The sequence below is a fragment of the Peromyscus californicus genome, unplaced genomic scaffold (assembly GCF_007827085.1).
Source record: "Peromyscus californicus insignis strain IS unplaced genomic scaffold, ASM782708v3 Scaffold_5__1_contigs__length_169319896, whole genome shotgun sequence".
In the NCBI taxonomy this organism is placed as follows: Eukaryota; Metazoa; Chordata; class Mammalia; order Rodentia; family Cricetidae; genus Peromyscus; species Peromyscus californicus.
Window position 1 is genome coordinate 96,357,271 of NW_026294573.1, and position 23,814 is coordinate 96,381,084.

Below are 23,814 nucleotides of genomic sequence, written 5' to 3' on the forward strand. Positions count from 1 at the left end.
CATTAGCATATAGTTATTAATATATTAATGCTAATAACTCATTTTAACTACAGAAATGGGTGATTATACTAATGAGCAGTATTAAACCTGTTCACATGATAAATTAATCCTGCATAATGCAAGTTGTAGATTTGCCAATAAATTATTTCAGTTTGTATATCTTTACTGAAACAATGTAGGAAAAATGCTATGAAAACCTCACCTACCATGTAATAAGAATGACAGACTGCACTATGAATCTGATTTACAAGAACTAACTGAACGTGGTAACCTTGAGCAGAGGGTAAAAACAAACTGAAATGCCAGACAATCCAAAGTCAAGAGATTTTGTTTACACATCACAATATACGTTTAAATATGTACAGTACTTAAAACATATTGAATAAATATATAAGTATATATTAAAATAATTGAAATAATGGAGTCTGTTTATTCCAGTGTACCTAAAAATATCTGATTTGGCACTGGCAAAAATAAATAAATAAACTGGATGTTAGTTCTTCACAAATATTACATTCCCTTCTGTAATATAAAGTTATTACTGTTAGAGGTCAGTTCTCAATCCCTTGGCAGGTGGTTTGGCTTGTGACTGAGCTATAACTAATGGAATGGATAGTAGGAATATGCATTAATGACTCACATCTCTTTAAACTCATCTTTACTTTCCTATGATCCATGTCCATGTGATCAGTTCAGTGTGAGCCTTCGGACTGATCTTGAAATACATGCTTGGAACATGGCAGAGTTTCTATCAGCTTCACTGCTTTAATACATGGATAGATGTGTGGAATAGAAAGTCTGTTCATTTTCAAGTAAATGATTTTGGATGCTCTCCATGTGACTGTGGTAAGTCAATAAATTTCAATGGCTGTACATATCACTGTGTTTTACCAAACCCAATTTTTCTTTTTTTCAAATGTCTTAAATGTTGAAAGGAGTGAGCTAAAGAAGCATGTGATATGTGTAATGCTAGCTGAATGAATGTATTTGTGTGTGTGTGTTCACCTTGAATTGGACAATGAATTAAAAAATGTTTTTCATATACTATCAAATTTGACTGTGAAAAATAATTGTTAAGCCTAGGTAAATGTACTGTAGAGGCAGATTCCAGAGCATTATGGAGGATGGGGTGATTTAATTCTTGTGGCCAGAGAATCAAACAATTCTTAATCTACGATTTGAACGCTGTATTGTATTATTATACATACAGTGAGAGCTGGGGTTGCAAGCGAGCACTCCTCTCTACATGAGGAAGACTGAATTGGTAATTGCAAATAGTGCGGGGGTGAAATCATGATCACTAGCAATCTCAACCTCAGAGATACACTGAAGGCTAGTGCATGTAATACATTCAGAGAACAGAGCTTATGTGTTTTCACAAATGTGAGAAAGTAGGGTAAAGTCAAGCTTCACGTAAAGCTTTTTCCCCCCAAAGAGTAAAGCAATAAAGGACATTCTGGGGAAAACAAACAACAACTACAGGAATTTTCTGGGCTAGAGTTCAGGTTTTAAACATGCAGACATTCTTAAGGAAACAGCCTCACAAGTAAGATAGATGAGATTCTCAAAGGATGAAAATGAATGCAGATGAGGAGTAGAAATTTCTGGGAAGCAATAACAAATTTATGAAAGAAACAACAGATAAGGGACTCCCTGAATTCATAAGGATGTGACGGTATCTACTTTACGAATATGCATATTTTTGCTGATTCTCTCCAAATTGAAAATAGGCAGAGAAGCTAAAATTAGCATTTTAATGAATTGTGTGGTGTATGAGTGACTATATTCTCCCTCTCTTTTTATTTGTCAAATAAATCCTGGTTCTAAACTTAACTTTGAGAGAGGAGGAAGTGCATAGGTGAGAGGCTGTAATTCCAGAGAATGACTGCAGAGATGTTTATGGTTTTATGTACTTCTCTTGAATATTGTCATTTCTCCACCTGGACAGGGTTCCTATTTCCCTTTCCTGTAGGCTGGTCTCTGCTCTGAACTATGGAGGATGTTGGAGTGCTGCTAAGTGCCTCAGGCTGCATGCTAAGGAAAGTACTGCTGGAGGCTTCTCCCTGGCAGGCTGTTGTAAACAGATGGTTCTCTCCTGCCTATCAAGTCCTGCATAACCACTCAGAGGCTTAATATTACTTATAAAAGCTTGGCCATTAGCTCAGGCTTATTATTAACTAGCTCTTCCACTTAAATTAACCCATAATTCTTGTCTATGTTTAGCCACATGGCTTGGTACCTTGCCTCAGTATTACATCCTCATCTTGCTTCCTCTGTGTCCTGCTGGCAACTCCTGGCTCTGCCCTTCTCCTTCCCAGTTTTCTCAGTTTGACTTTCCCACCTAACTTCCTGCCCTGCTAACCATCTGTCGGCTTTTTATTAACCAATGAGACTAATATATATTCATAGTGTATTATTCTACAGCAGGCTGTGGTCCCTTTCCTCTTTCCCCTCATCTTTTCTGCCTTTCCTTCCTCATCCCTCTCCTCTCCATCTGTCATTGTCACAAACTTATTCTTTGAAATATATCTTGATGGCAAATTCTGAAGAAGTTTGTGCTAGCCCACACAGAGATGTCATGTAGAAATTCAGGTTTAAATGAACAGAGGCACACAGCCAGCTTCTAACAGAAACCTTTGGGCTCATAACTAAGTGAGTCTTTATTGTGTTCCAGCCCCTGTCCTTTGTATTTTTTGCCTTAGTTTTCATTTTTGTTTTTTGTTTTTGAGTCCCTGAGCATTATTTAACAAAGAAACTGTCTCGACCTCTCCCATTTTAAGTTCCTGACTCACAGAATTCACAAATGTAAACTAAGATTTATTTACCCCATTAGACTCAGAAAAGACTGTTTCATTTTGTTATTAATATGTAGCTGGAAGACACAGGTTAGATTTGTCTTTCCTTTCTTCATCTGAATTTTAAATTAATAAAGAATTTAGGGCTCAATGATGAACTTCACAAAACCAAGCCTTGATTGTTGCTCAGTAAATCAACTTAGTCATTCTTATAAACATAATATTTTAGATCTCTGTCTTAAAAGTCATAAGAAATTATCACCCTTACTTCTTCATGATTATTTGTGTTATTTATTTTCATGGTGTATTAATTATCTGCAGACAGATAACAGATTGCCAAAAATTTAGAGACTGTTGATGCTCATTTATCATCTCATGATTCCTATAGGTGGTAAGTGTGAACCATAATTTACATAGGCTTTCTGATAACAGTGTCAGAAAGCTGAGGGGAAGGTATTAGCTAGGCTGCAAACTCATCAGAAACCTGACTGTTGAAGAATTCACTAGTATACTTTCTGAGACACATAGGGTGAAAATATCTCCTTGTATTAGTAGAATGTATTGCAGCTTATTTACTCAATGATAGCAAGCAACAAATGAAATAAAATAATAAAAAAGTCTAAATCTCCCCAGGATCTGTTCTGTATTCTTTCCATTAAAGGGCTTCTCAGGTCAGGCCCAACTACGACAAATCACTTCTTGATTAACTTAAAAGTGTTAGGAACTAATTTACATCTTTAATATCCCTTTACTTTTTCCATGTATCATAATCTAATCAAGCCAATGACATCCTGTCACCTTTAGAATATTTTATTTATTAGAAGCAATTATGGGTTCTATCAAAACTCAAGGGGAGTATATGATACAAAAGCAAGTCTACTTAATTATAATGTAAGGAATGAGAAAAAATTGATCTAGTGAACAACCTAATTATGTTGCATATGCCAAAATATATTTGAAAGACACCTAATGATGGAAAAAAAATCTTTAATTTGCATTGAAAGAAGAATGCTTTTTAATAAAGAGGGCATTTTTTAAGTACAGTGGAAGTTACTTTACTAGTCTAAGCAATAATACAGAAGTGATAAAATATGACATTTGAACAGAGAGACACACAATACCTTGGAAGAATAAAAGGAATCATAGAGTAAAAATAAAATGTTCTTTCTTTATATTGAGCCTATTTACAACAGAAAATACACTGAGACTGTCTTATTGGGTAAAGGGTAAGAAAAATAAATACAGAGTAATTCTGCATAGCTCAATGCTGTCTACTACAATATTGAAATTTCTTCTATAGTAGTTTGAGCTATACCACTGAATTTGATCTATTGCTATCTGCTTAGCATTTATCCAGAAAGATATTGCAACCAAGTAGAGTGCTGTAGGATAATGCTCTTGTACACTAAAAAGATGTCACTCCTATTGATTTAATAAAATGCTGATTGGCCAGTAGCAAGGCAGGAAGTATAGGCTGGGTGACCAGACTAGAAGAATTCTGGGAATCAGAAGGGCGGAGTCAGGAATGGATAGCCAGATGCAGAGGAAGCAAGATGAGAATGCCTCACTGAGAAAAGGTACAAAGCCACATGGCTAAACATAGATAAGAATTATGGGTTAATTTAAGTGGAAGAACTAGTTAATAATAAGCCTGAGCTACCAGCTGAGTATTTATAAGTAAAATTAAGCCTCTGAGTCATTTTTTTTAAGAAGCACTGGCCAAGTATTTGGGAGTTGCTGGCAGGACAGAAACTTCTCCCTACAGTAGAGGGCTGAAAGTCCATCCTAATGTAAGACTTCTTTGACAAGAAAATTGGAAGAAATATTTGAGGATGAAAATACAGACACTGAAACTATCTCTTCTTTGTTCTCCTTTACTGAGACACCACATAGAAAATTAGAAATCTTGATTTCTTAAAAAGTATGTGTATGAGGCAGCTTGGAAGCTCTCCTCCCAATCTGCTAAATAAAAATCACATTTGTAGGAACAGTTTGTAACTTTTAGACTTACATTGATTGCACTGAAAAAAAAAATGTCATTTTTTTTCCACGCTTTTTTAAAGAACAAACACAGAAACATATAGCACCTGCCAAGTGGGGGCAACTTTATCAGACTTTTCCTATTTCTTTTCATGTAATTTATAATTGATGGCAACTTCAGTGAACTCTGAAGCTCCAGGTGTTTAGGAACAGTACTGTATTTCTTCAGTATTAACCTTTACTGGTGCTAGGTTGACATGCCATTGTTTTTCTAAAAGTATACCATCATAAAGTATACCATCCAACTTGTCCTTGATGTTATGTTAAATGCTGCCAAAAGCATATCTTCATAAGTGTGCATTGAGAACATCCAATGCTTCACATAAGATGCTTATAGTAAAAGATAATTATGGTTCAGGAATATCCCCATAAGGAAAAATATAACAAAAATGATACCATGAGCACAAATTTTAGTTTTAAAAGGAAAGAGGTTTATTTTATATTTTTGGGGGAATGTATGTGTTTGAGCATATGTATATGACACACAGTGGTATACATGCAGCAGTAGATTGGTAGAGTTGGGAGAACAATTTTTGGGGATCTTTCTTTTACCATGTGGGTTCTGGGGAGAGAGATAACAGTGTTAACTTTGACAGCAAGTGCCTTCACCCACTCAGTCATTTTTCCCAACCAAGAACATGATTTTAAGCAATGACTTCTCATAATTTTCTATTAAAGTATAGCTACAGTAATCTAGAATATGAGACAGGTTATTTCATTTTATGGTTAAAACCATACTACCCACACCTTAGGAAACAATTGGTGCACTACTGAGTATCTGGCTGTTTCTAAGATCTTTCATAATTCAGAAATAGAAACTTTCTTTCTTTTTTTTTTAATCCTAGCAATAAGTTTTGCATTTCCATTTAGAGGACTGGGAATGTCACCCTGGAAGCCTGTATTTTATTAATTGCATGTAGCGTTAAGGTAAATCAGTCTCACAATGGAAGAGATTCTTTATGTTGCTTATTGCTAGAATTCTTTTATTACATGGAGTACCAAAGTGCTACTGTTTTTTTTTTGTATTGCAATTAATTCTTTGATAACTTCATAAAACCTATTTTGCCTGTTTTCATCGTATTCAACCCATCTTCCAACTTATCCCAAGTCTATCTCACCTTTCCTACCCACTCAATTTTGTGTCATTTTTCCTTTTCCTTTTAATATTTAAAACCCATTAAGACTAATTGTGCTGCCCAAATATTCTTGGATGTGTGACCTTCCACTGGAGTGCAGCAAGGGCCTACAATTGTAAAGAACACAAACTCTTCCTCTCCCAGTAGCCACCAATTATGAACAGCACTTCAGGTGGGAAAATTTTTGGGATTTGGTCTGGCTTAGGTATGCACATGTATTGGGCATGATGTCATAATCACTGTGAATTCATTTATTTTCATTGCAAAATGTAACTGAGTGTCAAAAATCATGGGAACAATCTAAACTGCATAATAGTAAGACAAATACAGAAATTTAAAAATATCTATGAGAATGAGCTAGCATTACATAGAGTAAATAAAGCACACTGACTTTTTGTGAATACATACTTTTCTCAAAAATACATAATTAAAGGAAAATTGTAAAATTATACACAGGAAGAACTTTCTGGTGACAGGCTTGACCCAGGGAAATTATAAAGTAGGACAGAGCAGAGTTTTATGGTTTGTATCATGTTATGGAAAGTGAAGGACGTGTACTTGAATGTCAGGTAGGAGGTGCACTGGTAATACCTAAGTATTTATTAATTATTAATGACAGAGTCACAGTAGTTAGGGCTCATGTTAATGCACATTTGATTAAAAATTACCTTCAGGAATAATATCCATATTTACTCTAGAAGTAATTAAGTGCACCTTCACAGTACCGAAATATGGGAGTGATAGATATCCTCTCTCCTCAATTAACTGTAAACTGGGGGCATTTTTATTCTGGTACAGAAGGAGCAGTGAAATGAATGTGGTCTTTAGAGAGCATAGAGTTAAAATTAGTTTGAAACCAGGAAGAGACCTAAGAGGAAAGAGTGTACACAGAAACTTTTTACATCAATCAAATTATTTATTAGGCTCCTAAAAAATTCACCTAGTTAAAAATTAATTCACCATGGTGTTCAACAGAAATCTACAGTAGGAGGTATTAGGAGTGTAGGCAGCTTGATATCAGAGAATGATGAAGGTTGGCATGGAGCTGTTATGGCCAAGCCTATTTCTGGCAATCTGTGTTGTCACACAGAGGAACTCTGTCTGTATTTGTTGTGCATTTGGAAAATAAGCTACTTCACAAGGTTAAATGAAGGACTACATGGTGTTGAACTATTTTTCATACAACTTTTTCAGGGGTCAGAACTATGAGATTCATTGTTTAAGAGTTATACACCTTTTCAGTTCATGAATGTCCTAATGTAAAGCTTGTATGCTGTACGTAACTGCTTTTCAAGAGGGAAAGAAAGCCTTTGATATTTGTATATTTGGTCACAGACTGAAAAAAGAGGGAAGAGCCTAGTCCACATTTTGCTTGCTCTTTGCCTTTGTTTTCAACAGCGTGTGTTTCATTGTCATCTTATCCTGGAGGTATTACCACACTTTCACATTACGAAACAAAAGGTTATATAAGCCAAACACTTGGATTGAAAATTTGCAGACCAGTGCCTCATAAGCAGGGATTTTTTTGTTGAATGAGTGAACAACCATTTAAGAGCTCAAGTCTACTTCCCAGTAAAATCTGACTCAAAGGTCCATACTCTTCACCAACAAATTAGAATTGACATCTTAAACAGTCTAAAAAATTTGATATCTTTTCTTCCAGCTTGTAATTACTAATATTCTTGTATACAATGAGTGGACTCTTAAGATGTATTGTTTATCTCACATGGTTTTCAAGTCAACACATCATTGGGAATATTGCATGAATAAGCCATGGATTTTATTTCCAAACTACCTTCCTGAATTCAAGAATATTGGAAGCCAAAAGTTCTGATATACATTTAGAATAATTTTAAAAGTACATATCAAAGTCAAATTTTTGTAGCAATTTTTGATGAACAATGAAAAATATTTAAAAGCTGCCATGTCTTGTTTAAGAATTATTAGAAGTCCAATGAGCAACTTAAACTTGCTTTTTAGAGAACAGAGTTGTTTGAGCATGTTATCAATCACATCAAAGAATTGAAGATAATTGTATTAGCGTTTGTTTTTGTTTCTAGACATATTAAGCATTGCTATAATTTAAAGTTCATTTATTGAATTGGAGGTTTTGAAGTCACCTTGACATTTGGAGAGATAAGAAACTATAATAGATGTTTTTTTTTTTTTTTTTTTTTTTTTGCAAATGAATACTGTAAAAGTTTTGACATCAATAAATGTCATCTAACATTTTTGGCTACCTTTGAAGCAGACCTATTGTGTGTACTTAATAATGGAAGAACCTGAAAATCACCTACTCAGTTAGAACAGATGGTCAGTGAACTCAAGTCATGTGCCCATCTCCACCACCTTATTTGGAGGTATAAATGCATGATGTGATGCTCAGATTTTTACTTAAATTCTGGTGATCTATCTCAGATCCTTAATTTACCAACTGATCCATCTCCTTAGATTTTCTCAAAGAGATCTGGAAGATGAATATTTCAGTAATGATGGTAAGTACAGTTAACTTGTCTTATGCCCTGCTCCTTTAAGTGGTCATAAAAGTTGTCTGTTAAAGTTTTCATATTCAATACAATCACATACAATAATTACACTGACAATATGAATAATATTTACAACTAATATGAATTATGAAGCATTAAAATTATTTTTCATGATTAAAAAATTAATTATTTACAGAAAGCATTACATCTTCCTTGGTAAGTACAATATTTTGTCCATAAAGTAAGTCAATTAGAAGTGAATTTAGCATATTTACCTCAGGAAAGGAAAAAAAGATTAAGAGAATTATACTAACATTGAGTCCATTGGCATAGATCAGCCATTATCAGATGGGGGTTTTAGTTTTCATTGCACCACATGTTCTCTGTTGGCATTAATTTATCAATCAACGTAATACCACATCATTTACAAGGTAGTCAGTCACCAAATCTACTCCTTCACTTTATCTTCCTTCTGTATTTTTAAACAGATGCTACACGATTGGATTTCAGCCAATAGAATGTACTGTTCATCTTCCTGTCAACATCCACCCACCGTAAGAAGCTTCTTTGACCAAGGCTGAAGGAAGCCCAGGTATACAGGTGGAAACATAAATAGTTATTACTTATTTAGCAAAATAACAACAGCAATTCTACACTAGGGTTTAGGGCCTCCTTGGGATTAGATTTTTGACTAGGTTTAAAGTATCAGATATAAAATTCCCTTTTAATGGAGCATGTCTCAAATCCAAACAGAAAGTGGTTAGTTATCACATACATAGCAGTCATGTTACTATGCACAAGTGGGCATATCTTTCCGGGCTGGTCAGTAGTGTAACATGCAAGTGTCCAGCATTAGGTAAGGCCATTGATGTTTTGTTTTTCTTTCCTATATCTTCAGTAAGTGTGAAATCTAGACAGCAAGGAAGAAGTTTCTTGGTCAGTTTGAGATTGATTTTTCTATTTTCTGCTGTCAAACTATGGTGTGTCTTCAGAAACAGGATCTTACCATGCAGTTATGGTAGAAACCCAAGGGCAATGGTAATAGCTATTGTTTTGGAGACCTCCATGAGGCAGTACCCCATGGCTTGCATTGTGATTTTTGTTTAATAACCTGTATATTCTGGTTTGATATGATCTATCCATGCTTGGCAATTCTGTTCAAATTCTTGCTTGAATTTGTATTATCTTGAATTGAATTTGTATCTTTTTTACTTGTATTTTGAAATTATCTTGCTAAATACTGGGTTTCTGTGGCAGTGTGAATGAGAGTGGCTTCCATAGGCCCATATATTTGAATACTTGCTCCTCAATTGGTGGAACTGTTAGAAAGGATTGGGAGGTGTGGACTAATTGGAGGAGTGTGTAGTGGTAGTCTTTGAAGTTTCCAAAGCCCATACCATTCCCATTCTCTCTCTTCTCTTCCCTTCCCTTCCCTTCCCTTCCCTTCCCTTCCCTTCCCTTCCCTTCCCTTCCCTTCCCCTCCCCTCCCCTCCCCTCCCCTCCCCTCCCCTCCCCTCCCCTCCCCTCCCCTCTCCCCTCCCCTCCCCTCCCCTCCCCTCCCCTCCCCTCCCCTCCCCTCCCCTCCCCTCCCCTCCCCTCCCCTCCCTTCTCTTCTCTTCTCTTCTCTTCTCTTCTCTTCTCTTCTCTTCTCTTCTCTTCTCTTCTCTTCTCTTCTCTTTTCTTCTTTTCTCATCTCTTCTCATCATTTCTCATCTCTTCTCCTTCTGCTTCATAGTCATGGATCATAATGTGACTTCTCCCCAACTGTTCCAGTGCCACGCCTGCCTGTTTGCTGTCATGCACCCTGCCCCAATGGTCATGGACTGTAACCTGCAACCATGAACCTAAAATTGCATGCTTTCTTTCCTAAGTTATTTTGCTTATGGAGATTCATAACAGCAATAGGAAAGTAACTAAGACAGTTTCCACAAAGCTTTTCAGCCACCCCTAGTTTCTATTAACCAACCTACCATCTCCTTATCTCTCCTGCCTCCCAGCCTCACCTCACTTAGTCCTTTAGCTCTCTGAATTCACCCCATTTTTTTCATTTCACAATTATTCTAGTATCATTTCAATGATTTTTAAAATTTTATTGTAAGACAGTAGACTTTCATATGTCTTTTTATGCACACTTCTTTTGTGCTAGCTCTCTGCTCTACCTTCTGTTTCCCCACAGTTCCACACCTATCCCTCTTTAAGACTTTCTGTACCCCAGTATTCCACCTATTTTATAATACATATGTCTATATCTATACCTATAAATATATTTTGAAATTATCTTGATATATATATATGTATATATATATGGAATATATATATATATATATATATATATATATATATATATATATATATATATTCCTTTTCCTTTACATGTGCTTTTTCTGGCTTGTACTTGTGCTTCAAGTTAAATATGAAAACCAAAAAGTATGAACTCAGGATCCACATAAGAGAAAGAACTTATGACATTTATCTTTCTGTGCATGAATTATCTCACCCAGTCTGTTCTTCCTGTTCTTTCCATTTACCTGAGAATTTTAATTTTTTAACAGGAAACTAATATTACATTATATGTATGACCATATTTTTCTTATTCATTCATTGAAGAGCATCTAGGTTGGTTCCATTTCATCACAATTATGAATAGAGTAACTGTAAACATCAATATGTGAATTTCTCTGTATTAGGACATAAAGTTCTTTGCATATATGCTCATGAGTTATATAGCAGAGTACTATAAGAGTTCCATTTCTAACTTTTTAAAAGATCTCCAGGCTGATTTCCAAAGTCAATGCATTTACTTGCACCCTACCCACAGTTTATAAGAGCTCCCCTATTGCCACATCCATGCCAGCATCTGTCCTCATTTGTGTTCCAAATGATGATGTCCACATTGATGGATGTGGGATGGGATCCTAAATTCAGTTTAATTTGCATTTCCCTGATGGCTACAGATGTTAAGCATGGCTTTATGTGATTCCTAGCCATTACTATTTCTTCCCTTTGGAATTTTCTGTTTATGTTCACCAATGGGCCTTGTTTCAGTTCAAGTCTGGTCCTCAATCTGGCTCCCAATTTTACCATTAAAATTACCATTTCCTGTAGAAATTTTACATTGAAACTGTTAAATATCACTCTCGGCTTCTTCAGCTCTCAACTCTTATTTCCTTCCCTAGTGTTCTCTTTTGAAAACGCCAACTTTGATCAGATTCTCAATATTTTCACTGTTGACACTTTGAGTCATACTTTATTTTCACTGTAGAAATGACCTGTGAATGCCTCACTTATTGCCACTATGACAGTGTACTTCTCTTCCTGTCAGTGACAACCACAGATTTCCAAGCCTTCCCTAAGTGTTAGGTGCTGGTCAAGCTCTTGCAAAGCCACTAACTTAAACACAATAAATCTCTACCCTATGCAAGTTGTTCAACAAGTTAGTGTACAAAATTATGATTAATGTGAATTTTAGTGATTTCTATCAATCTTGCAGGAAGCATAGTCCTGGGGCTCCATTTTATTGCTGGTTTTCTCATTTAATATTGCCCTAGACAGTCTGTATTCACTAAGTGATCAAATATTTATATTTATGATGATTCCACATGGATGCCTCTTAAGCCTCCAGCAACTTCTTAAATTTTGCTGTGTCATGTCCCTCTGTTAGAATTCCTAGCCACTCCCTCAGCTACAGGATTGCACATGTGCTGTCCAGTATCCAGGCAAGATGCTTAGTCATCCTAGGGCCTTACATCCTATGTAATCCATGGGATGTGTGATTATATAATCTGTGTGTGCAGCATGGTCACATAATCTATGCTCATGCATGGCATATCTATGTAAACCCATACGCGCATGTGCAGGGGGAACTTATAAAAAGGGTTTTACCTAGTCCTCCCTCCTCTTCCTGCACGGTCATTCCATAGGCCTATGCACACTCCTTCTGTTCCCTTCCCTTAATAAACTCTTACAGTGGGTTTTGTTGTGCATTGTGGCTTTTCTCACACAGTAAACAGCATCGCTTAATGAATAACATTGCACTGCTTAATAAATAACATCCTCATTTTACATCAAGGCTTCTTATATATTTGTATATATGCATATGTATATATATATATGTATATATGTATATATGTTATTCAATTTATGCAAATGTTTTCAACTTTTAAGCTAGTAATTCTTTGAATTGATTATTTGAGATTTAATTTCAATATCTTACTTCCTTTCTCTATTCTTTTGGATTTGTCTTTATTACTTTTAATTATGTACATTTGTTTATATCACTAAAATAGCTTTAAGATGAGACTGAGAACATTCAAGATGTAGACCCTGAAATGACTTTTAGAAGACCGAATTTATATATCACAACTTTTTTCCTACTATAAGTCATCAACAGTTGGAGTTTTCCTTTACACAACTTTAAGTGTGTCCATGGATTTGGATATACTGTTTCTCTGATAATATTCAGTTCTAAATATTTTGTCAAATTCATGATTTCTCCTGTGATAAATGGACTATTTAGAAGTTTCTTCCTTGGCCATGGCATAGCTGATTTCAGTTATGATGTGGACCACATGGCAACCATTGTTACCTGGCAAAGTTCTGGCATTTCAACGTTGCAGACTACACATCTCCAGTATCTTTTTACTTTCATTTTTAATGATTCTCAATATTAATACCTTTGGGAAATTTTATGTAGGCTTTGGTAAAGAATAAAAATGTGTACAATAGTAGCCTCTATAAACAAAATAATTCTTTGGAAAAAATCCCCACCACTGTGAAACTAGAAATTCCATTGTGCCCTCCTAATGACACCAAGAACAGGAAAGGTAAAGATTTACTAGATGCACCTAATCCGAAGTATGAAATGTCTACAATTATCCCAAGCCTGAGGCCATTAGGGGCAAGAGCTCAGTTGATGAATACAGAGAAATCAGAATGGTACAATATAATGGGAAAAGATCAGGACCTTCCCTTTTAGGAGTGTTACGGAGGGAACAAGCCCATTTAGTAAGACTAGGAAATTGTAGTACAGTGTCTGGTCCTCTGAAGTCCTTTTCCCAAGGTCAGGCATTTGAATAAGAGTCTCCATTCCAGCAGGGGCTTGAGGAAAATTCCTGCTTGCTAAAGCAGTCATTCTCCTTATTTCTAGCAAGAGGAATTTATGACCCTTTCATTAACATATGACTGGTGCCTATTGTCACAGTTAAGGGTAACTTCCTCAATCCCTAATTTCAAGCCACAAGCCAGACAGATCACATGTCCCTTTTCTCCCAATTAATTTTATGTGCAACTATAGATTATAAAAGGTGTAGTCTTTTTGCAATTAAATGCTGCTGACAGCCATCCTGATTCACCTTCAGATCACATCCATCTCTTCCTTCTCCCCCAACACAAACTCCACACATCCTCTTTGGGACCTGAACCCCCTCCGAAGCAGGCCTCTGGCATGATTATGTGTCTCTACAGTTCCATCACTTTAGCGTCTAAGGAAAGATCACTCAAAACCAGGAGTGCAAGACTAGCACTGGAAATATAGTGAGAGCCTGGCTTGAAAAACACATTGAAAGAAAAATTGGGTGTATAGTGAAAAGAGATAGAAAAGGAGGAAAGGAAAAGAGAAAAGAGACTCTAGAACAAAGGCCAATCCCATTGCATTCTCTGGCAGAATCAAGAACCATAAAAGGAGCCAATGAAACTTCCCACATTCACAGGAAGCTTCTTCCCCTTTTGCTGAGAAGCAGAGGGCTTGATCTGTAAACAGAGAACTTCTGGTGGTGTAAGGACATTATAGATGTTACATCACAAAGAAGTTCAGGTGGACAGAAAGAAATCCTTTACCCTGAACAGCTACAGCAAGAAAATGGGGCCAATGTCTATATGGGCATTCAGCCAGCATGAAGATTACCACCAAGCTAAAACTACAAAAAGACCTCAAAAAAATGCTAAATTAGGCAATCATATTTTGCCAACTACGAAATTAAAAGGGTTAATTAAAAAAAAGGAAGAAACCATAGAGAAGAGGGAGGAAGAGAATAATCTTATTGATCAACTTTGATTAAAAATGAATTAAACAAAGTGAAAGACAAAGAAGTTTGCAGTAGTTAGTAGCATATCTCTATTTCCATACTGGAGATTTCTTTCTGGATCATTTTATTACAGCACTGGAAAGAGTATCTCCCTGTTACTGCCCATAGTCATTTTTGTTTTGTCCTCTTGAATATGAGAAGACTTGTGTCTAGCCTCCATCCAATAGAAAATAACAGAGGTGAATAGATCCGGCAAGTGTAATTACGGTGACAAATTAGTTGACTTGATCAAAGGTGAAATTAAAAAGGCTGTCCTACTCCAGTGAGATTAAAACTCTTACAAAAGAAATACAATGCCCATTGTGAAAGTAGAACAGTTGCTCATACTCTTTTGGTGGGGAAGACTGTTTTGTTCTGTGCCTCAGGGAAAATCACCAATAATTGTCTAAGTGTAAAAACTAGGAGACAATTTTAAATCAAAAAGAAAAAAAAAGAACGTTTTTAGTAAAGTTATCCATATTTGAAATTTATTTTCAAAATTTAAGTTCCGTATGTTATAACCAAGAGTTATTCCTCTTCTTAAACAAATGAATGTAAAGATTCTGATTTTAATGGGGAATGTAACATAAAATGAGTGCAACATGTGTTTTGATATATTTAAAATGTTTATGTGAATTACGTATATCCTTTTAAAAGATTCCTTTAAATACCTATTTAGAAGCATTGAAATCAATACACCCAAGAACTAAAGGCAAATAAGTTGTCTTTGTAACATCTTTTGATTTTTTAATCATACTTTTTAATTACCTCAGAGTTAATCTTTTTATTACATATCACATTTCATTATAGCTTATTGTTATCAAAATAATGCCAAATATTATAATAAAGATACCTCCATCTATTTGATTTTGAAGTAATCAGGATACTTAAAACTCTGGTCTGTCTTTGCATACAGAATGAGAATACATTCTATTAAAGACAAATCCAATGCATTTGAAAGCATTATGATTTGACAAATCATGGCCTAGCTGCTAAAGCTATTATAGAAAAAAATAGGCATTTGTTGAGTTCAGCCTCCTCAGTGCTGTCCTTTTCTGATGCATTACTGCACTGATCTGGCTAGACATGAAGCCCTGGGTGTATCTGGCCTTTTAATACTGCAGCAAGATGCTCTCATCTACAAAGCAAACCCTTGAAATCTGTGCAATGCAATCAATTGTGTTATCAAAAAACAAAAAAACTAACAAGAAAATCCCATTAATATTTTAATAATTTTTTTTTATTATTGAGCTGAATTCAGGTCCTCGGCCATGTGGGTACTGCATGATTGCCTGTGGGTCACAGGCTGGACGTATCTGCATGGCCTTCACAAAATTTGTGCAATGGAAAATATCAAAACAGTTTTTCCCTTTACCTGAGAACTTGATTATGATAAATATGCTTTCGCGAGGCATGATCAAATCAATGCTTTCTGCTAGATTAGTGTTTCTAATATTGTCTTATTGAAACTGTTTAATGATGGTGGAAAGTTAAAACCAAAAATGCAGTTGATGAAGAAGAGAAGGCATTTGTGTGTTATCCCACTAAAGGATCTGCTTAGACTTTTCTGTTTTGTAATGTGTTCACCTCATCATCCTCTGATCCTCACTGTACTGCACTGCCCCCTTAGCTTATGAGTCTGTGGTTCCACACTACTCTTAAGTCAGTCTTTCTGTTTCTTAATCCTAAGAATTTCTTGTTCTTCTAGACTGATATATATAAAGAAACAAAGCTGGCATTTCATTTCAGTCTATTTACCATTTTAATACATTTGTAATTGTAGCAACCATCTACATAACATCTCAACAATTATTTTAATGCTTGTAATTTCTTAGCTGATTGTTGCTAGAGTTTTCCTGCCTGGCCCACAGTCAGGACAAATCTCTCTCACCCGCCAGTCCCAAGCCGCTCAAACCCGATCAAGTAAACACAGAGATTTATATTGGTTACAAACTGTATGGCAATGGCAGGCTTCTTGCTAACTGTTCTTACAGCTTAAATTAATCCATTTCTATTAATCTATACCTTGCCACGTGGCTTGTGGCTTACCGGGACTTTACATCTTCCTTGTCCTGATGGCGGCTGGCAGTGTCTCGCTGACTCAGCTTTCCACTTCCCAGCCCTATTCTCCTCCTTGTCCCGCCTATACTTCCTGCCTGGCCACGGGCCAATCAGTGATTTATTCATTGACCAATCAGCAACACATTTGACATACAGACCATCCCACAGCAGCTGATTTACGTTTTATTTTTGTAAATTTTCTTCTATGAGCACCATCAATTTTTCAATGCTATTAGAAAGAAATAGATTGCAGGCTCTCATTTTTTAAACCATTTTCAGAGTTAATGAAAATTTAGCTTCACATTAAAGAAATATAATGCACAAAGGGGAGGATTGTTAGGCGTTTACAATATTTTATTATAATTGACACTGGAAAAAGAAAGGGTAGATACATGAGTAAAATGATTTTAGAGAATAAAAGATGAAAGTAAGTAATATTCAGCATCATACACTCAAAACATGAAAGATTGATCTGATCATCTAGTTTAAGAATTATCAGTGAGAGAAAGGAGGGATTATATGAGCAAGAGATATTGAGACCATGATTGGAAAAAGCACAGGGACAAAAAAAAAAAAGCCAAACTAGTGGAAACACATAAACTGTGAACCAATACCTGAGGAGTCCCCAAAGAACTGGACCAGGCCCTCTGCATAAGTGAGACAGTTGATTAGCTTGAACTGTTTAGGAGGCCCCCAGGCAGTGGGACCTGGATCTGTTCTTGGTGCATGAACTGGCTTTTTGAAATCTAGGGCCTATGCTGAGACACTTTGCTCAGCCTTGGTGTAAGGAGGAGGAGACTGGACCTACCTCAACCGAATCCACCAGGCTGGGCTGACTCCCCAGGGGAGACCCTGCCTTGGAGGAGGTGGGAATGGGAGGTGGATTGTGGGGAAACTCTGGGGGGTGGGAGGAGGGAGGACAGGGGAATCTTTGGCTAATATGTAAAATTAAATTAATTATAAAATAAAAATATTTAAAAAAAAGAATTACTAATTGTAATAGCAGTAGGATGAAGAGGGGCGCAAGGGGAGGGGCTTTATCAGCAGTAGAAGCCTTAGCAATGACAATCAAAATGAGAGCCTAGGCTCACTTCATTCTTTCCTGCCAAGCAGATGCTTTTAATGTTCATGTTGAGAATTGTAACAGGTTTGTTTCCCAAACTTGTATATTTTCATGTTGGTATATAATAATTAGATAAAGAAAATAGAATGATATAAGATGGGCCCACACCCTTTATCACATGGGCTGAATTAATTGAACTCAGTAAGTTATATAAATTACAAGTTGGAAAGGACATTAGGTTGGGAAAGAGAAGTTGTAGGAAGCATTTGGAGGAGGAGGATGGAGGGTAAGTATGATTAAGACACATTCTCTACAGGTATGAAAATTTTAATTAATAAAATATTTTAAAATTGTTCAATATTATCTTGTGGTTTTGAGGTTCAAGTACTTTGAATGGTTGCTATTTCTGTAAGTTTGGAACTCACACAAAATGCATAATAAAAGCACTAGGTTCAAGTAAACTGTCTACTGAAAGTGAAATGTCTAGATGTGTTAGCATGAAATTTTTCATTTGAGGCATGACTCAGATAAAAGGGTAGTATCAGTAAATTTTTAAAATTCAATAGTCACTAATTAACATATTTCTGACTAGTTTGGAAAACCTCTAATTAAGGCACTTCAGATGTTTTTAATGCTTACGTGTTTTCCTGCCCTGTTTCGTTCTTCATTGTCTGTGTTCTGAGAACTGTCTCTTTTTATACAGTACACAGTCATCCCACCACTTACCAATCCATTGAAGAAAACAAAATTTATGTTAAAAGAAAGGAATGGATAGACATACAAAATACATCCACTGGATATTATTATCCATTAATAAAAATAAGGACATTTTGCTATTTGTGAGAACATGGATTAGGACTAGGTTTAGTACAAAGAGGCCAAGCACAAAAAGAATATACTATGTATTTTTACTCATTAATGAAAAACAAGTTGCAGAGTAAAATAATTCTCAGAAACTTAAAACTCTGATGAAGAAAGGGTGAATGAATGGCCAGTTGCATAAGAGGAATAATATCTAGTCATCTGTAATTCAATAACATAACTACAGCTAAAAGTTAAGTGCATACTTCAAAACTGTAGAAGACTTTCTTAATGTTTTCCACACACTGAAATAATAAATATGTGCAGGGTAGGATGTGCCAATTAACTCAATCTTGCTTACTATCACACATTATATACACTAAACAGATTATCATAGTACATTTCACCCTTACACAAATACACACACACACACACACACACACACATACACACATCTGAAAATATAACTAATGAATAATAGGCACTAGAATTCTGATTAGTGAAGTGTAAAACTATGAAACTATGTGAAGGGCATCTTACAGATGACAAGCATTACCAAGAGATGCCCTGGGATGAATGAGTTGCTTACCTGTGCAGCAGGTCCACCTGCTCTTTGGGTAGAAGGCAAACAACAAGACCAGGGAATAATGATGTAATTTACATTCTCCTAGATTTCTGTATGCTATTCCATTTATTTTTACTAATTTTTCTGGATAGGTACCACATACCTAAGTTAAATCAAGACCAGATAAACTATTTAAATAGTCCAATAACCCCTAAGGAAATAGAATCAGTCATTAAAAGTCTCCCAACCAAAAAAAGCCCAGGACCAGATGGTTTCAGCACAGAATTCTACCAGAACTTCAAAGAAGAGTTAATACCAATACTCTTTAAATTGTTCCACACAATAGAAACAGAAGGAACATTACCAAACTCCTTCTATGATGCTACAATTACCCTGATTCCTAAGCCAAACAAAGACGCAACAAAGAAAGAGAACTACAGATCGATCTCCCTCATGACCATTGATGCAATAATACTCAATAAAATATTGGCGAACAGACTCCAAGAACACATCAAAACAATTATCCACCATGATCAAGCAGGCTTCATCCCAGGAATGCAAGGGTAGTTCAACATACCAAAGTCTGTCAATGTAATACACCATATAAACAAACTGAAAGAAAAAAACAACATGATCATCTCACTAGATGCTGAAAAGGCATTTGACAAAATCAAACACCCCTTCATGGTAAAAGTCTTGGAGAAATCAGGAATAAAGGGAACATACCTAAACATAATAAAGGCTATTTACAACAAGCTAACAGCCAACATCAAATTAAATGGAGAGAAACTCAAAGCGATTCCATTAAAATCAGGAACAAGGCAAGGCTGTCTGCTCTCCCCATACTTATTCAATATAGTGCTTGAAATTCTAGCCAGAGCAATAAGACAACATAAAGAGATCAAGGGGATACAAATTGGAAAAGAAGAACTCAAGCTTTAGCTATTTGCGGATGACATGATAGTATACATGAGTGACCCCAAAAATTCAACCAAGGAACTCATACAGCTTATAAACACTTTCAGCAACGTAGCAGGATACAAGATTAATTCAAAAAAAATCAGTAGCCCTACTATATACAATTGACAAACAGGCTGAGAAGGAAATCAGAGATACACCACCCTTTACAATAGCCACAAATGATATAAAATACCTTGGGGTAACTCTAAGCAAGTGAAGGACCTGTGTGACAAGAACTTTAAGTCCCTGAAAAAAAGAAATTGAAGAAGATGTCAGAAAATGGAAAGATCTCACATACTCATGGATAGGCAGGATTAACATTGTAAAAATGGCAATCTTACCAAAAGTAATCTACAGATTCAATGCAATCCCCATCAAAATACCAACATAATTCTTCTCAGACCTAGAAAGCACAATACTCAACTTCATATGGAAAAAAAACCCCAGGATTTTAAAGAATAAAAGATGAAAGTTAATGATATTTAACATCATACACCCAAAACATGAAAGTTACTCTAAAATGGGGCAATAATGCCCCTACTAGACGTCTTTGGATAACCAATAAAAACCTCAACTCCAGGAATGGGCTACCTCCTTTGAAGTTATTGGTGATTCAGAATACTTAGACCCCAAAATATTACAGGCTACTGACAATGCTCTTGGTTACTGTACAGAACTTCATTGGAAGACCTTGTTTCCAAAGACACTATATACTTGGATCACAGATCCTAGAGAAATTAGGCTGGTACTCACCTGAAAAGTTTATACTTTCCCAATCAATCCCCTCTAAATTCACTTACTTTTTATCTAAATATCCAGGAATACTGATATTAACATATATTTCTTCACAAATACCAATTTTAATTTTATACAAAGAAATGGAAAACAATTTTCCTGTAATTTGACATAGCCAAAGGCCCCATCTTGTCCCTGTTGTAGTCTTTTCCTTCTTCCTTAATACTGGTTCCATTATAAAACTAAATAAGCAAAACTAAAGTTATACAGGGAGCATACCAGGAACCATACACACACCTTCTATTACTTTCAAATTAGATCCTGTTACTTCTTAGGTGGCAACTGGATCCCAAAGATGCCTTATTTGCTTTTCTTTTTTTCCTGTGAATCACAGAAATATGAAGTAGAAATTCAGCTGACTATGGCAAAGCTAATACCTGGAAGAAGCTAAGGGTTCTTCCAGAGGTTAAAGCCAAGACTCAAGGAGTCTTGGTAATATTGGCTTTTGAATATACTAGCCATTTCCTGCAATGAATTTCTTGTGTGCTATTGCAGCTTTCCCATTTGATTCTTTTCCCAAGAACTTCTAACAGTGTGGTTGATCATTCATTGAGCACAATTTCCCCCTATACAATTTGGGGTATTTGGATAACATCCCCCAACTGTGTGCCTTTCTATAATTATTGTCTTTAACTACATCTGGCCAGGACCATCTCAGGATGAAAGTATTTTATCTGAGACAACTCCCAGACCACCTAGGACAGACTGCAGATAGATAAGCATTCAGACTATCTGTTAGTTCCTGAGATAAGGTAATAATTTACACCAAGACAACCGCCAAAGCCAGGTGGATGTGCTAATTAACCTTAACCCTCCTTTTATTCCAAGTATTATCTCTAGTTCTAAAAATCTCCCTTTAATAATTAACTCAGAATAAAGGGGCTTTTACATACCAGGTACATCTAGCTGTGATGCAGGTTGCCTAGTTACTGAGTACACTTCCCTTGCCCTGCCATAAAATGGCACAACCAAGATAAGCTTGGACAGATAGCATGCCAAAGGAAAAAAAGGGCAGTTTTATTTTCACTTGTGACTTATTGACTTATAGAATCCTAACATTTTACCTAAACACTTCTAAGAACATAGTTTGAGAACATAAATTCCCTTTTTCAATCTATTAACCGAATTTAGCCCTTAGTTGATTCATTCCCCATGAGTCACTTCCCTTTTGGGTTGCAAATGACAGCTGATAGTTATTGCTCTTTGTGTGGCTCTTATCACTCTTCCTTTTGATCCTGAAAGAATTCAAGCCTGGTGATCTTGCCTTGGATAGAGTATTGCTGATTGCGTGGATATATAACTGAAAACCTCAGACACTTGAGAATTAAGATGGGGGAGAATTAAGATAGAAAGAACTAGATGGGAAAGAACTAGGTGGGAAAAACTAAGATGAGGGAATTAAGATAGAACTTAGAGGGAACAGCAGAAAAATGTAGAGAGAATTAGGCAAGAAAGGAGCTAAATATGAGAGCAGAAAAGGAGCTGTGTAGAGAGAGAACTGACTCAGAAGAATAAAGTAAATGAACTAAAGAACTTGGTGTATGCAGGTTCATTTGATATCCTTAAGATTAGATTCCTCAGCTGGTTATTAGATTCTGCGATGGACCTTGGGAAAAGACTTTTAAGAGGCTGGACCACAACAGTCTTTGTTATTTTTTTTAATGTATACATAGAATCAATCCCAGATTCTCATACTTGCACAAGAAGCACTTCACTGACTAGGTCATCTCATTTTAATATCATTGTTTTAGTATCAGTACCTTCTGAAGTCTTCAGTATGAGATTAATGCTGTGGTTTGGCTTTTAGACTTAACAGATGCCAAGTTTTATATAGGTTCTTCCACTTTGTTATAAATAGAACTTTTAATAAATTGTAACTCTTTACTTTTCTTGAAATTATGTCTGTCAGAGCTGTCACTGTTTATCACTAATAATGCAATTCATGTTCAAGAGTGTGATTAGGAGAGGTAACCTCCGAGTCTCTTTCCCACCCAACATTATTTAATTTTATGTTTTCTTTTTTTTTCTAAAAGAGAAGGACTCAAGTAGGAGAGAAGGTTCTCTGTTAATTCCCCATAATTTTCTCTGGGTAAATACAATGTCAAAAATGATGATTGAACTAATCTATTATCTTTGAAGAAGTGAATGGAAATGATGCTTTTATTCCACAGTGAAAAATTATGACCTGGCTTTAAAACAGACAAAAAGAATTTTACCATGATAATTACAGTATTTACCAAGTTCTTTTCTGACTATCTTATTTGCAATTTGAATTCTTTGAAGTTATGCTAATGTTAATTATTTAGAAACCATTTTGAGTGTTATTTATTTTTTTATTTCTTACTTAAGAAAAGTGCAAAAATTTAGTAATTGATTTGCTTTTATTATAAAATCCATACCACTGACACAGGTTCTGGTTTTCATACTGTTTCAGTGGATTCTGAAATCTGAGGAAAAACTGTGTCCTCTCACCCAGATCCTCTTCAATTTTGTGAGTTTCAAAGCATGGTAATAATTATAATACTGATGCTTAGAAATGTTTAAAGTTTAGTGAGACAGGAATGTTTCATAGTCCAGATTTATACATGAATACCTAAATGGCATTTGGGGGCATTAAAAAATTAAAATATTGCCTTAATATGAGGGGAGGAACTTAGTCCCACTTCAACTTGATATGCCATGCTTTATTGATACCCATTGGAGGCCTGCCCCTTTCTGAACAGAAACAGAAGAGGATTGGATGGAGGGGGAGGGGAAGTAGGGGAGGGAGTTGAAGGAGAGCAGGGAGGGGCAACTGGAGTCTGGATGTAAAATAAATGAATAAATTTAATTAATAAAAATTAACATATAAAAGAAATTGGTGCATTTAAATTAGAACTCAATTTCTTTATATTTTATCGCCTTGTTAGGAGCCAAGTATAGCTCAAGATTTCTTTTTGATGTTTATTTATTTTTATTTTATTTTTGACATTATAATATAATTACGTTTTCCTCCCTTCAAACTCTTTCATTTAAACTTCCCTGTTCTCCATCAAATATGTGTGTAAGAC